This window comes from Accipiter gentilis, chromosome 6 (assembly GCF_929443795.1).
Source record: "Accipiter gentilis chromosome 6, bAccGen1.1, whole genome shotgun sequence".
NCBI classification, from domain to species: Eukaryota; Metazoa; Chordata; class Aves; order Accipitriformes; family Accipitridae; genus Astur; species Astur gentilis.
In genome coordinates this window covers 20,038,531-20,051,973 of record NC_064885.1, presented here as the reverse complement: position 1 = coordinate 20,051,973, position 13,443 = coordinate 20,038,531, and positions in this window count along the sequence as shown.

The following is a 13,443-nucleotide window of genomic DNA, read 5'->3' as shown; positions in this document are numbered from 1 at the left end:
AGCAGGTAAGCACCTTTACATCTCACTGTATTTATTGCAAGAAAGAAAAGAAGAGCAAGAAAGTAGTTATATGCTCAAGAAACAGACCTTTCTTGGCCAGACTATGACCAAAATATTAACAGTTCCTCAGCAGTTCTCAAGGTCTGCATCCTTTATTCAAAGCATCTTCTGAACAGATTAAAATATTTTTATTTAAGATTTTATCAGCTTTGTAGCTTACAACAAAGATGATGAAAAATATTCAGAAAAAAAATACAAAAATTCTAATAGGTGACAACAATTTCCTGCTGTGGATTATTTATTTTTATTCCCATTCATAGTTCACTGTCTTTTACAAAACACACTGTTTACTTTAACTTTTCAAAGTAGCCTTGTTCTTCTTTTAAGACATTGTTTTCAGACTGCTTTTTAAAATTGCCTTTATCATATTCAATACCGAAAACAAACCAGAGAAAACTGACAAATTTATTCAATAAAAATATAAGCAGATATACTGCAAATAAAACACGTGCTTGGGAAAGAGAAATAATTGTTAGAGCTTGAACCCAGCTTAGGGCAAACCCAATCTATTTTGGAACTTAAAATACCCATGATGCAACTCATGTAAAATACAAATGTGAGAGGCCTATTAATTCCTGTACAATAAAATGAACTAAAAAAGACTAGAAGGTCATAAACTAATTATTTAAAATCTAAATGACAAAGCACATATTTTACTAGAATTTCTACCCTGGTGTACTGTAAACATTCATACTGTATTAGTTTTGATATCAAAGTACAGTAAGTGGTTGTATTATGCAAGGTTTAGTGTACTGGCTTCCATTTTTATTCTAATATTGCCCCATATAGTAAGTGGGATACAACAAATATTTTATATAGTATTGCTGCTACATTAGCCTGCTCCCATATGCAGCTGCAGTGTTTTGGGAGTAGGTTTCAACTCTGTTGGTCATCCCTAATAGAAAAGCTGAAATACGTCAGTTAAATTCATTTTCTCATTTTTCAATGAGACCACCATCAAGTGTCTTATTGCTTTCTTCACTGCTTTGTGGACTTAGCTACAACTTTTGCCTATAAATGATTTGTCACCTTTGAGCCATAAAATGTAGCTTTTGTCAAGCCCCCAGAAAGAGCCAAAGGGTGGATATCCTCCTTCACAACAAGCAGACAGACTCTGATACCTTTATCACTACATGCACCAAGAATAACCCCACTCAGGGGAATCTACATCTTTGTGAGGCCCAACGTCCTGTTTTGGTTTCCTTCCAAGTTGGATGTGTAGCATGACATGAAATAAAAATAAAAAGCCTTCTTTTTGTTTCCACTTAGGAGGAAATTTCATTTCTTCTCAATAGAAGAACATCAGGCTACAGTAACTCACAAATTTGTCACCACTAATCTGGAAACTCACAGGTAGTGTCATCTGAAACTGGATGTAAAGATACACACGCTTCAGCTGAAGCAGAATATGGCTGCTTGCCTTCTCTGCAGCTTAAGCTTCTCTGAAAACATCAAAGCCACAATCAGTTCTCTCCACTGAGTCTCAATTAGTTTCTGAGGCCAGTTTAAGACCTGGATCCTACATTTTAACATGAAACAGAAAAATCAAACTTGATCTGCCTCAAGGCCTGATCTGTATCAGCAAAGCTTCTCTGAGAAAGATTTTCTACCCTAGGAGATACTTACACTATGAATATCAACTTGTAGCCCCAAATCATACCAGCTGCTTCTGGAAAAGGTCCCTGCCATGCCTCTGGAAAAGGAAAATGCCAGAAGACTTAATGGCATCCCATGTGTTACAGATTTTCTTTTCAGGCATGAAGATACTATCTGATCAGTGGCCCGGGCAATGTAAAACTGTTATGCAAATTTTGTAATCACTGCAGTTACTGTTGATTTTCTGCACCTGCAGAAAGATGGGAAGAAATTCACATTCTTGGGCTGGATACTATCCTGGGGTAAATTTACATAGTTAAACTGAAATCAAAGGAGCTATACTGATTTATAAGAGCTGAGGGTCTGCTGCAACAATTCATACCCACAGAAAAATCTCAAGTCCATTTTGATGTCCCAATTTCATAGGTGTAAGAGGTTATAAATATTTGATATTGGCATTCTTGTTAGAAGTTTTTTTCAGATCTTCTTTTTAGAAAGATTGAATGATCTTCTTCGATATAGTGTGTATTTAAATAGAAAATTACTATTTACCTAGAAGCTTACTTATGGCGTTGAAGCAACCTGGTTTAATTTCCACAACTTTAACATAGTATCCTTGACACTCCAGCATAGCAATGCTTTTGATAGTCTCTGCTTAGTAAAACTTCATAACTGTATATGCATATACAGAAATGTGAAAGTTACACTAGGATCTATATTCTTGATGTCTTATTGCTTTCCTTTTTCATTACTGAATAAACTAGGCTACAAATCCGGGATACTGTACTTAATTATGGGAAAGAGGTATCTGACTGCTTCCATTTTAACTGCATTAAAAATGTCAGTACCTATTCTAGGTAATAGCCTAAAAGCCTAGCCTAGCTCATAAACCCCGAAGACATATGAAAACATGTTTTCGTATTCCCCTGAAAAGTAATTTTTACAACTGTGTATTTGCAAGGAGTTCACAAAACTAGCAACACATTTATTTTTCAAATGAAATGTCCATAGCCTGTAGAATAATTCAAACAGGTGCTAATTAGGTGTACAGAAAGGCCACTGAGGATAATTTATATATCCCCCTGCAACAGAAAAAAACCCGAATAAATGTTAATTGCTTATATTATGCAACCAATGATTTTTAGGATGGCATTAAATTAGCTGCAAATATTATAATTACAAAGGACTGGGTAATTTACTAAAGATTAATTGAAATGATTAAGTGCAAACTGCATAATTTTGCAAGGTAGTATTAATACTTTCGCCACAGAAATGAAAAAAAAAAAAACCCCTGTGGTTGTTACCGGCTCTTTAATGAAGTACTTTATGTACCTCATGAAAGCATCAGTGGGGTCTCTTTTATGTACCCTTCTCTCAAAAGGGTATTACATGATTTTCATGGGTGGAAATCACTGAAGTGTTGATAATAACTGGAATGTCTAAACCAGTCTATTTTAAGGACTGAGTTTGATCTCAGTGACATGGGAGCAACACAAAAATATTGCTTCACGGTCTGTACCCAGCAGCCTTTTCTGAAAGCTACAGCAACTGTAGCTATTTACTGGATAAGAACTTAAGCAATTGCACATGCAGTTTGAATGCATTCCTCATAACCAGCAAAAGGAAGCCCACTTTAAGCAAGATGCTTGAAAATACCACTACGCAGCAATAGTTTTACTTCACTTTCCTGAATTCAGTGCACCAGCTTCCTGCATGCAGGCTTCATGTTGTGCTGTATGGAGGTGGAAGGGGATGGTGATGAATCTGGAGAGGGGAAAGGGACTTGAAAAATTGTTCTAGTCCAGGAGGGGTTTCTTACCTAGGAGTATTCTCTATTTTAAATGCAGGGTACTTTTCTGAGTTTATTATCTCTCTGTTTATTACAATCTCTTGGCCAGTGTTTATTTTTTGGTGGCTTAATATTTAATGAAATTCAAATATAGTTAGTTAGAAAGTAGAAACCAGAAGAGAATTCAGTCAGTATTGGGAATAATTCTGGACTTCGAGGCAATGGGAGGAAGACTACCATGTTCATTTTGACTCACACGTGTCACAGCTATAATGACATTGACTGTAAGATGTTTCACTTTTCATTACCACACATGCCATATGTCATTACAAGAAGCACCGTGAGTAGTGAAATGCTATAAATGAAAATAAATGTCTCGTGCTTTTGGCTTGTTGTAACACTAAGCACTTATAATGCTGTGGTGCTCAATGGGCAGGATATGTTTTAAGGAATGTCTCCTATTTCTACAGACCTAAATTTACCCATGTGCGGAGACATGAGGAAAGCATGTAGATTAATTAATTCTCACTTAAAAAATGGGTAGACTGCTTATCGATTTTCAATGCAAGGCTAAAATCCTCTTGACAGCATGCTAGTTACGAAATTTTGACTGTAATTTCAGCTAAACCTCAAAATCTGTTTAATGTGAAGAGTCCAATTCAGGAACATAGGCACTTTCTGGATTTTTGTCCTAGTCAGTATCTCACTTTCAGGTGTGTTTCACCTCTTTTCGCTTGAACAGATCTTGCTTTAACCTAATCATGTGCAATATTAAATAAGAATGGCTCAGTAGATCTGGGCAAAGGGCTCATCTAACATTATAATTAAGTCTGCGCACAACATCCATTAGGACAATATTGAGAAGACCCATACAGGATTAGAGAGTCAAATTTAAAATTACGATTGCAGTCTTGGTAACAAATGGAAACAGGGATATATTAAATACAGATCTGATTTAAGAGACCAGAAAGATGTGAATGTCACAGCCAGATACCCATACACAGAGCCTCTGAAGTCAATGCAGCCGGACATTATTGTTTGTAATGCTCTTATCAAGCTCTGACAGGTATTTGTACCTCAAAAGGTTCGTTACTAAGTGAAAGATCAGAATCACAATTCCTTATGCAATGACAAAGTACCTGGCGCACTAGAAGACAGAGCATAACACTGGCAATATGCAAGCCAGAAAAAAAGTGTAAGGGTGAAAATGGGAGGCTGGATTCCATAAGGCATCTAAATTGCAAAAAATGTGCAATTCATAGCAGGTGTCTGTGAAGTTGCCTGAATATACAGTCTCTAGATTCTCTGCTGCTCTTTGCCTGGCCAGTCTCCATGCATTGATTTGGAGAGGTGTAAAAGCTGCTTGAAAATTAGCTGAGAACACTCAGCTCAGGGCCTCAGAAAAGGCAGCTGGAGGTTGCCATGCACTGGCACACTGCGGCCATGCCTGCTTTTGTCCACCCATGTTCACTCTTCTTCCTGACGCTTTCATAGCCAGGAAGGGGGCTAGCGACACATGAACCTGGTGTAACATGGAGTCCAAATAGCAGTGAAACACTAAGAACCGACTGTATGCCCATGGCAATTTTGTATTACTCAGAAAGAAGCCTGCATCACTATCAAGAGAAGATTATAGATTGATTTTACTCACAAATGTATGACAGCAGTTACTTTCCAACGCTGGCATTCACAAATGTTGGCACAGCAAAATATCAAAGGAAAGTCATAGCAAAACAATAAACATTCAAAAAGCAGTGGCTAAATACAATTCATAACTGTTGGGCAAAGCTACAGCAATGCACTTAGACCGGTACCTTATTTTACACTGCGATTACATAGACAAGTTCAAAAGTATTTTAAAGTTAGACCTTCGTAATTATGTCATAATTACAGTGTCCTGGATAACAAAATAAAATTTTGTAAAATAGGTATCTTATTCATCTGAAAAGAAATACTTCCTTTATCTGACGCAGGCAGTTGTTTTTGCCTTTGCTGCTACGTTGTTGTTTGATGGAAAACACTCTTTTTTAAATATGTAAATGCAACTGATCCTGAAAAAAAAAATCATAAACCATCAGTAAAAATATACTGCATTGCCCGTTGAAGCTGCACCATTTTTGATGCACATTATGAACATACTTCATGCTGGTTTGACCAGTACTTTTCTTACAGTGTAAAAGTATATTAGTGTGAAATATATTAATAGGTGTGGAGTCCTCTGAAGTCTCTTCCCTTGTTCCGTAACAATTTGTGTCTATTAAAATATTGGTTGAATCCAATGAAATGAGTTGATTCTATCTCACCTCACAGTTTTAACTCGTTCTAGTTCTGTTACAGAAATTTCAAAAGGGATGTCTTGTTTTGCTTGAGAGATGAACACTACATCATACAAATATTTGCCAAGCAAGCTGAAAATTCAATGATGATTTTTCAGAGGTTTTTGTTTAGCAAGATTATGACAGTTAGCAACAACAAATAATCCCCTGGCTGAGTTATTCCATACATGCCTACTGCAGGGCTTCTGCAACTTCCTCTGCTACAGCTGAATACTAGGCTAGCTGGATCACCGCTCTGAGCTAAAAGCACAAAACGGTTTTCAGAAAAGACCTCACAAAGACACATAAATCTAGGTATTCAAGTTCCCTCTCTGCAGGTGAGAAGAACTGAAAACTCCAAGCTGCACAGCTGCAATCTGGTAGCGTCAGAGCCCCGTCCTGAAACCCTAGCTCTATCCATAGGAATCGTGATGGAGACTTAAGTGTGCAAATGTGGATGCATTTGCCTGAATGATGACTGAGCATCCTAAGTGTGGGAATACTAAATTAGTGGTCAGGTTCACAAGCAAGAGACATGAATTGCTTCAGTGAAGCCACAGTGATTGGTATTACCTGAGGAGCTGGTGGTGTTAGCACCTGACGTACATTTCTGTGTATGCACAGAGACCAACCTATCTAACAGCAGCCATCACAACTGATCCTTTAAGACTGCAAGGAATTACGGTGTCCTTTCACTGTACAAATGACATGACTTGCACGCCTTCTCAGGTAAAAGTGCACTGAAAATGAATACAAGAAGCGGCATTTTTAATTAGAGTTCAATAGACTGGTGCAGCTCACAAACCCTGGAAGACGCAGGACAGCCATTTTAGTACTTTTGGGAAAACTGATTTTCACTGATATGATGGGAAAGCACTAATTAGGCATATTAATATCCTTACCGTTATGAAATATCAGAATTCCAATTAAAAAAGATTTCATGTTAGTGTAAGTATCTTTTCCATTTTATCTCCTTGTTTCAACATTAAAATTGAATTATCTTTTAGAAAACTTAGCTGCTGCCACTTCAGAGACACTGCATTTGCAGCTGGGTATGTTGATGGCTCTTATTATACCTTTATGTCTGTAAATATGATCTAAGAGCCCAAATTAAAAAAACAAACCTCAAGTCCCACCTTCGCAAACATAATTAGCCATGTTTACTAACACTATCTGAAAACATACAAGTGTAGAGAGTCTTTGTTCGCTTACTGTATGCTTGTTCAGTATTACTCCCATTTTCTATATAATGACATCCGGTAGTAATCCTGGCATCCTCTTTGAGTCAGGCTCTCTTTTATAATCCAAGTTGCCAATAAAATGCCTGAAGTTGATTCATAAGATACAGGGTTCTTCTTCTGAGTTATGCCAGTGGCTGTGTAACTGTAAATATCAGAGAAGTTTTACAAAAAACCAAAGGCAAGTGGTTTACATTAAATCTTATAAAACTGTACATAATAATAGTCTACAACATGAAAAGGGCCATTAAACTGCTGTAATAGTTATGAAATGTAGTAAATGTAACAATTGTAATGTTTCATATATTTATCTTATTAATCACTGTATTCATACAGTTGTGTTTGTATATATATAGATAGATAGATTCAATGGTACTGTAAACAGTTGTTGGAAAACACACATTAACTCTTAACCCATTAGAAGTTATTATACCACTTTTCATCCAAAAAGCTAAAATGCATCAATGTATCATGGATTAAAAAAAAAATAGCCTTGTAATATAGTGCACATTTTGACATTTTCTAGGGTAGCAATAAAGATGAGGCATAACAGAGAATGTTCTAGATTTCAGATTGGTTTACATTTACACCTACCATGATACAAAATTTTAAACATTAAATGTAATTAAATAATGCACAATTTCTGAAACGGAGTTGATTGCAGAGATCCACAATCCACAAAATCTAGTTAGTGTCTAATGGGAGTTCCCAATAATTTTTATCTCTGGGACCCTTATGGAAAATTTAAGTCAGTTTCTCTTTAACATCGCACAGGCAAAGTAAGTTTGAACCAGATTATCTTTTTCCTCTGTACAGAGCTGCGTTCAACTGGATAAAACATTATTATGTTTATTTATGTTTCCCATTGCTGGACATTCATCCAATAAACCTTGAGCATATGCTTAAGCATCTGGTAATGGCATTTTGTAGGGCAGGGAAACTCACTATCTATATCCCTCAGTAAACAAAGTGGTTCTAATTTTTTCCATAGTTAAGGCAACTATACTGATATATTAGACACACCATATGCTTTTATATTGCTTCCTACAATCTAAACAGTAAGAGTGAAAAGAAGTTTCAAACATGCTTAGATCTTCTTGACCACTTAGGAATTTCATCAAGCTGGTACAGAGTACTTTACTTTAACATGTTTTACAACTGTAGACATAGCTTGTTAGCTGTTCACTAGAAAAATAAAGTATGTATGGGCTTGAATTTGAAGACTGACATTTCATATAATTTATCAGAAAAATTGTACAAACAAAACCAGCCAGTCAGATTCCAGTGAACGAAATTGAGAAGAACATTAAGACACACACATAATTTGTGTGTTTTCAATTATTTCTACCCCATAACTTAAGCTACTCAGACCCTTGTCATCATTCCCTCTGTGTCTCGGGTGGGCTTTGTCAAAGGCTATCTTCAGACATTTTAAGTGATGACACTTGGTATCTGCCAACTCCAGCATATCGTTTAATATTTATTCTAACATATCACATAAACTAGAGAGCCATTCAAATTTTTTTTGTTGGGTAAGGCTGTAGGTATAAATGACAGCAAACAGAAACACTTGCACAATGGCTGCAAGGTAATACAGCTACAGTGGACAATGCCACAGAACTGCTAGTGCTGTTAAAATAACAAGTGAGGAACTCGGGGCTGGATTGCTCCCATTTCCAGTTACACTGTGTTTAGAGGATGACTTGACAGTGCTTGTGGTGGTTGTGGTGTCAATCTTTTTCACAGTTGGTTTTGGTTGGTTTCTGTTTTCTGGATGGGTTTTCTTTTCCTTGAGTGTATCTGTAAACATGAAAGTAAATGTAAGATTAATCACACATCTTTTAAATAGCAGCTTTAAATTCTGTCTGTTGCAGGAGCATGCTGTACAGTAGTCTGAATAACTGAACTAAGTATGGAGAGTGATGGGGCACTTCAGTGTGGCGCTTTAGTGCGGCCGCTGGGTCCTCAGCACCCACTGTTTTGCTCAACAAGTCTTCTCTGACTGGCCTGCTCTACTTGTCTACTCGTAGACACAGCCTGAGCAGAATAATAGGTATTCTGCATTGCAGTGGCTGGTCTCAGAACCTGGTTTTCTCTCACGAGAGTACCCTCAGTTTCACCTGGGATGGGAACTGGCTCATGTTTTAAAACATGATATTAAGATTGAGTGGTTTTATAACATGCCCCAGTGAAACAGCCATCAAGTTGCTGAGCTGCTGCAGGAGGAGACCAGAGAGCATATTGACTTAATGTAACAGTCAACTTATCTGGCTTCTTTCTGCTTTGCCACTACCCTTAACTTTAAAGCAACATGCGACCCTTGATGTGGTAAGACAACCTGGCAAGAAAGATTGCGGACATGAGGAAATACATAGGTGTCTCATATGCCTTGTTCATCAACCTAGGCAAAAAGGGGCTACAAAGAGAAAATGCTTCACGTTTTGTTTCATTTTTTTTCCTAGTGAGTACAAGGATTCTTTGTTTTTAAAGTATGGAACAATATCACTGGGGCTTTTTTCTCCCTCCAGATGCCTTTTGTGGCAGTTCTGGGCATCTCTTGTATAAAGGACTAGATTCATAAGAAAGTAGTAGTAGTAGTCCTTTATTGCAAGAACATGGATTTTTTTTTTTTTTAAATGAGAAAATGACTGATAAGGTTCTCCAGTTATCTCGATGTCCCCAAGCTATTTTCAAGTATTACTGAGATCATATTGCCCTTGAACCCTCTCACTGGCATTGGGGGTGGGGGGAAAATATTGTTATTTCGTCTGATGAAGGGATGATGGTTTTACAGTCAATTTGTAAAAGCATACCTGAGTGCATGGCAAAAAAAACGAATTCCTACCTGGAAGAATTTATGAATTAACATAATTGTTCAGGTCTAAGATTAAAGGATTTGTGATACTAATGAATGCAGTGCACATACACAAGAAAGCAAAAGGCATAGATTTGTAATGCAGATTAAACAACAGTCCAATCTTAAAATAAAAACTCTGAATCACTGAAGCAAGTTCCTGGCAGAAACTGGAAAGATGGAAAGTATTCCAGAAATGTTAATGCAATCTGAGATCATTGTCTGCATGTCAGTAGTTCTGAACAACCATCAATAAACTCACTTGATAATAAAAATGAACTATTATATTGGGAAAGCACACATTGTTCTTTTGCCAGTATAAACTGTAAAAGAAATGCAATGAATTCCTCCATTTTATCATAAATTCAACATTAATCCCAGAGGAACGTGTGATTCCTAGACCTGACTCAAGGGTGACCGCAGAGAAGGGACACTGGGTGGCAAGCTATGCAGTGGGAAAAGGGTAATCTGACACTGTGCTCAAAATTCATTAGGGCAAAATGTGGACATAGGGCCTCTTCAATTCCAACTTGCAATGGAGCTAACAAAAATGAGGGGGAGAAAAAGCATGCTCTAAATGTTTAGAAAATATCAGTATTCTGAGGACACTTAAAGAAAAATGGACAACCTTCAGACTGTCATTAAAGTAAATTAAGAATAAATCACGGAAATAGGTGTGTTCTGACACTGCCTAGACTCCTTTCCATCACTGTCATTCTCCTTTTCGACTGCAGTAAAGGCACTATTTCTCTGCTGCCTCTTATATCACCCCAGCCTGCTGACTTCAGCTCTCTGGGACCAGCTGATTAAATTAAGACCTCCCTCAGGTAAATCTATTCCTCTCTTTCAGTTGGCCATGTCCAGCATTGTAACTTGATTGGTGTCTATAAATCGGGCAGACTGAACTGTATTAATTCGTTTATTTTCTTAATATTGACTTAACCAAAAATCTAAGGTAAGATTTAATGCTATCAGAGAGGCTGTTGGTTTTTAAAAGCTTTCCTCTCAGTAACTGCTTAATGCACTACATAACAAGCGTTAAATAATACATTAGAAAATTCTGCCTTTATCCTCTCCACGGGAAGGTCTACATTCTGAATTCTCTCTCTGTCTTTACAGCAGAGTATCTTCTGATGCTATTCATGGCCAATTCTAATTTGGGATTTAATTGTGCAAAACTGGCATTTTATTTAAAATGCTCTGTTTTCTCTCTTCTTAAAAATAAATAAAAATAGCCTCAAGCCTAATTCAGTTCAAGAGCTTTTTCAATCCTGTATTTAGTTTTTAAGGCACAAATTTCGGCAGTGTAAAGATTTCATGTTTTACTCCAGCTTCCTCAGAGTAAAGGAGTTGCTTACCCACTCCAGGATTTTGGCTGAGAAACTCTGAGTTAAGTGAGTTTTCCCTCTTAAATCTTTTTCTCAGAGTCAGAGGTGGTTATGTTCAGTCTACTACTGGCATTCAAAAGGCAAAAAAATAGCATGCTAAAAAAAAAAAAAAAAGTGTCAGTGTGAAGACTAGCACAGAAATGAAACTCCACTCTCAGCAAACCAAACCCCGGGTGTTCAATACCCATAAATCAAGCCCCCAGAGCGTGGCTTCATAAAACCAACCAACCAAACGCCACCACAACTTTGGTTTGTTCTAGTATTTACCTTCTGCATTTTAAAGGCTTTATGGTTCCCAATTAAAAGCTTTCTCCACCACTAGAAACTTTCTTGCCGTCATCAGTCCCTCTCTCCTTTCCAGAAATGGAGTGGTTAAAATCTTTGAAGGCTTCAGCTAACCTCAGGCTTACACATGCGATGGCCTTTGGGACACTGGCATATGAATATTATTCTACGCTGTTTGTCACTGCATCATGATGGTGATACAGCCACTGTAGTAGCTACTGTGCTGTTCCCTTACCCAGGCTCCCAGTGTGAATATTCAAGTCCTGCCAAAAGGGGTACTTAGTGAAGGCAGCTGACTGCCAAGGCAGTGTTTGTGAACAGCCTTTCAGGACTCTTGCTGAGGACGGGGTCTGTCGGGGTCAGTGAAGACGGCTCAGAGCCCCTCTAGGCCCCATGATTACTGTGACTGCAGGGAACAGCTCAAGTTAGTCCAGGGGACTGAGTCAACTTCCTCAGCTGAACTTTCATCAGCAGTGTTAACTGCTGTTAAACTCACATCTTGACAACATAAACAAAGCACATAATGAAAATTACTTGACCTCAATGTTTAGAGCATTTAGGATTATCTTCACCTCAAAGATCTAACCGCAGATTTCTACTCAGTCATGCACGTGCCGCTCAGATGGCACTGAGCTTCTCATGAATACTTATAGGGATCAATACTATTCCTCAGAGAGACTAGCTTAGGATAAAAAAAAGGGAGAGTCAAAACTGTCACTGTCATCTAATTTAGGAATGGGAAACCTCCCCTGTAGTGAGGGCTGGGCATGCCTTTCAAATGCTTCTGGTGAGTCACACATTAAAGCACACCTTAATCATAGCCAGTAATGACACAGGGTCAAAACCACGTGACATTTTTTTTCAGGTTATTGCCAGGTTATCTGACATAAGTTCAAGTTATATTGGCACCCCAGCCGCTAGTTCCCCCTCCCTGGCCTAAATGATTTGCAGTTTGCTACTGATAGGCGTTATCAAGGCTGTAACTATTTATTGGTGTACTTGTGTCCTACTGCTATCTAATGAACAGCATCAGCAAGTATCAGCAAGGTCTACTTAAATGTCTGCTGAGGTTTCCAACGCGGCGTAACGGTCAGCAGCATTCAGTCACCGGCGAGGCCAGCAGCAGCGCCAGCGCTGGGCCGGCGGCTGAGCGCTAGACTGAGACTGAGGCGGACCGGGGGGCTCCCGAGCCCCAGGAGCGCCGGGGCGGAGCGGAGGGACCGGCCAGAGCCGGCGGCTCTCGCGAGAGAGGCGTTGCCAGGGGCAACCGCGGGAGATTGGAACGGCCCTGAGGAGCGCCGGCGTCAGAAAGGGCGGCAGTTCGCGCAGGTAGGGCGCAGCCCCCGCTCTTCCCAGCTCCAGAAGGCTACTCAAGCGGTGGGCGTCGGCCCAGAGGGAGACCCAGGGATGGTTGCCACTCGGGGGAAAGCCGTTGTTAGGAAAGCTATGGCAACGCAGACAGCGGTCCCACGTAAACGTGCGGCTGTCCAGGTCTCTGGCTGCAGGGAGTGCCTGAGTCTATCACAAATGGCGGGGGGCAGCGGGGACACCTCTTGGGTGAGGTGATCTGCTCAGCCGGGTGGTAGAGCTGAAGGAGGAGGTGGAAAGGTTGTGGAGTGTCAGGGAGCGTGAGAGGGAGAGAGATTGGTGGGCCCACACCCTACCATCCCTGAGGCAGAGGCAGCAGGTGGAGGCCGCGCAAGAAGCGGAGGTTCCCCTACCCTCCTGCCACCAGGCAGGAGGGGACCTAAGAGATGGAGGGGAATGGATACAGGTCCCTGCTTGGGGAGGCAGGCGAATCCGCTCCCGGTCTCCCTCACCTTCCCAGTTGCCCCCTACGCAACAGGTATGGGGCTCCGGAACTTGTGGACCAGTTGCCCCCTACACAACAGGTATGGGGCTCCGGAACGTGTGGACC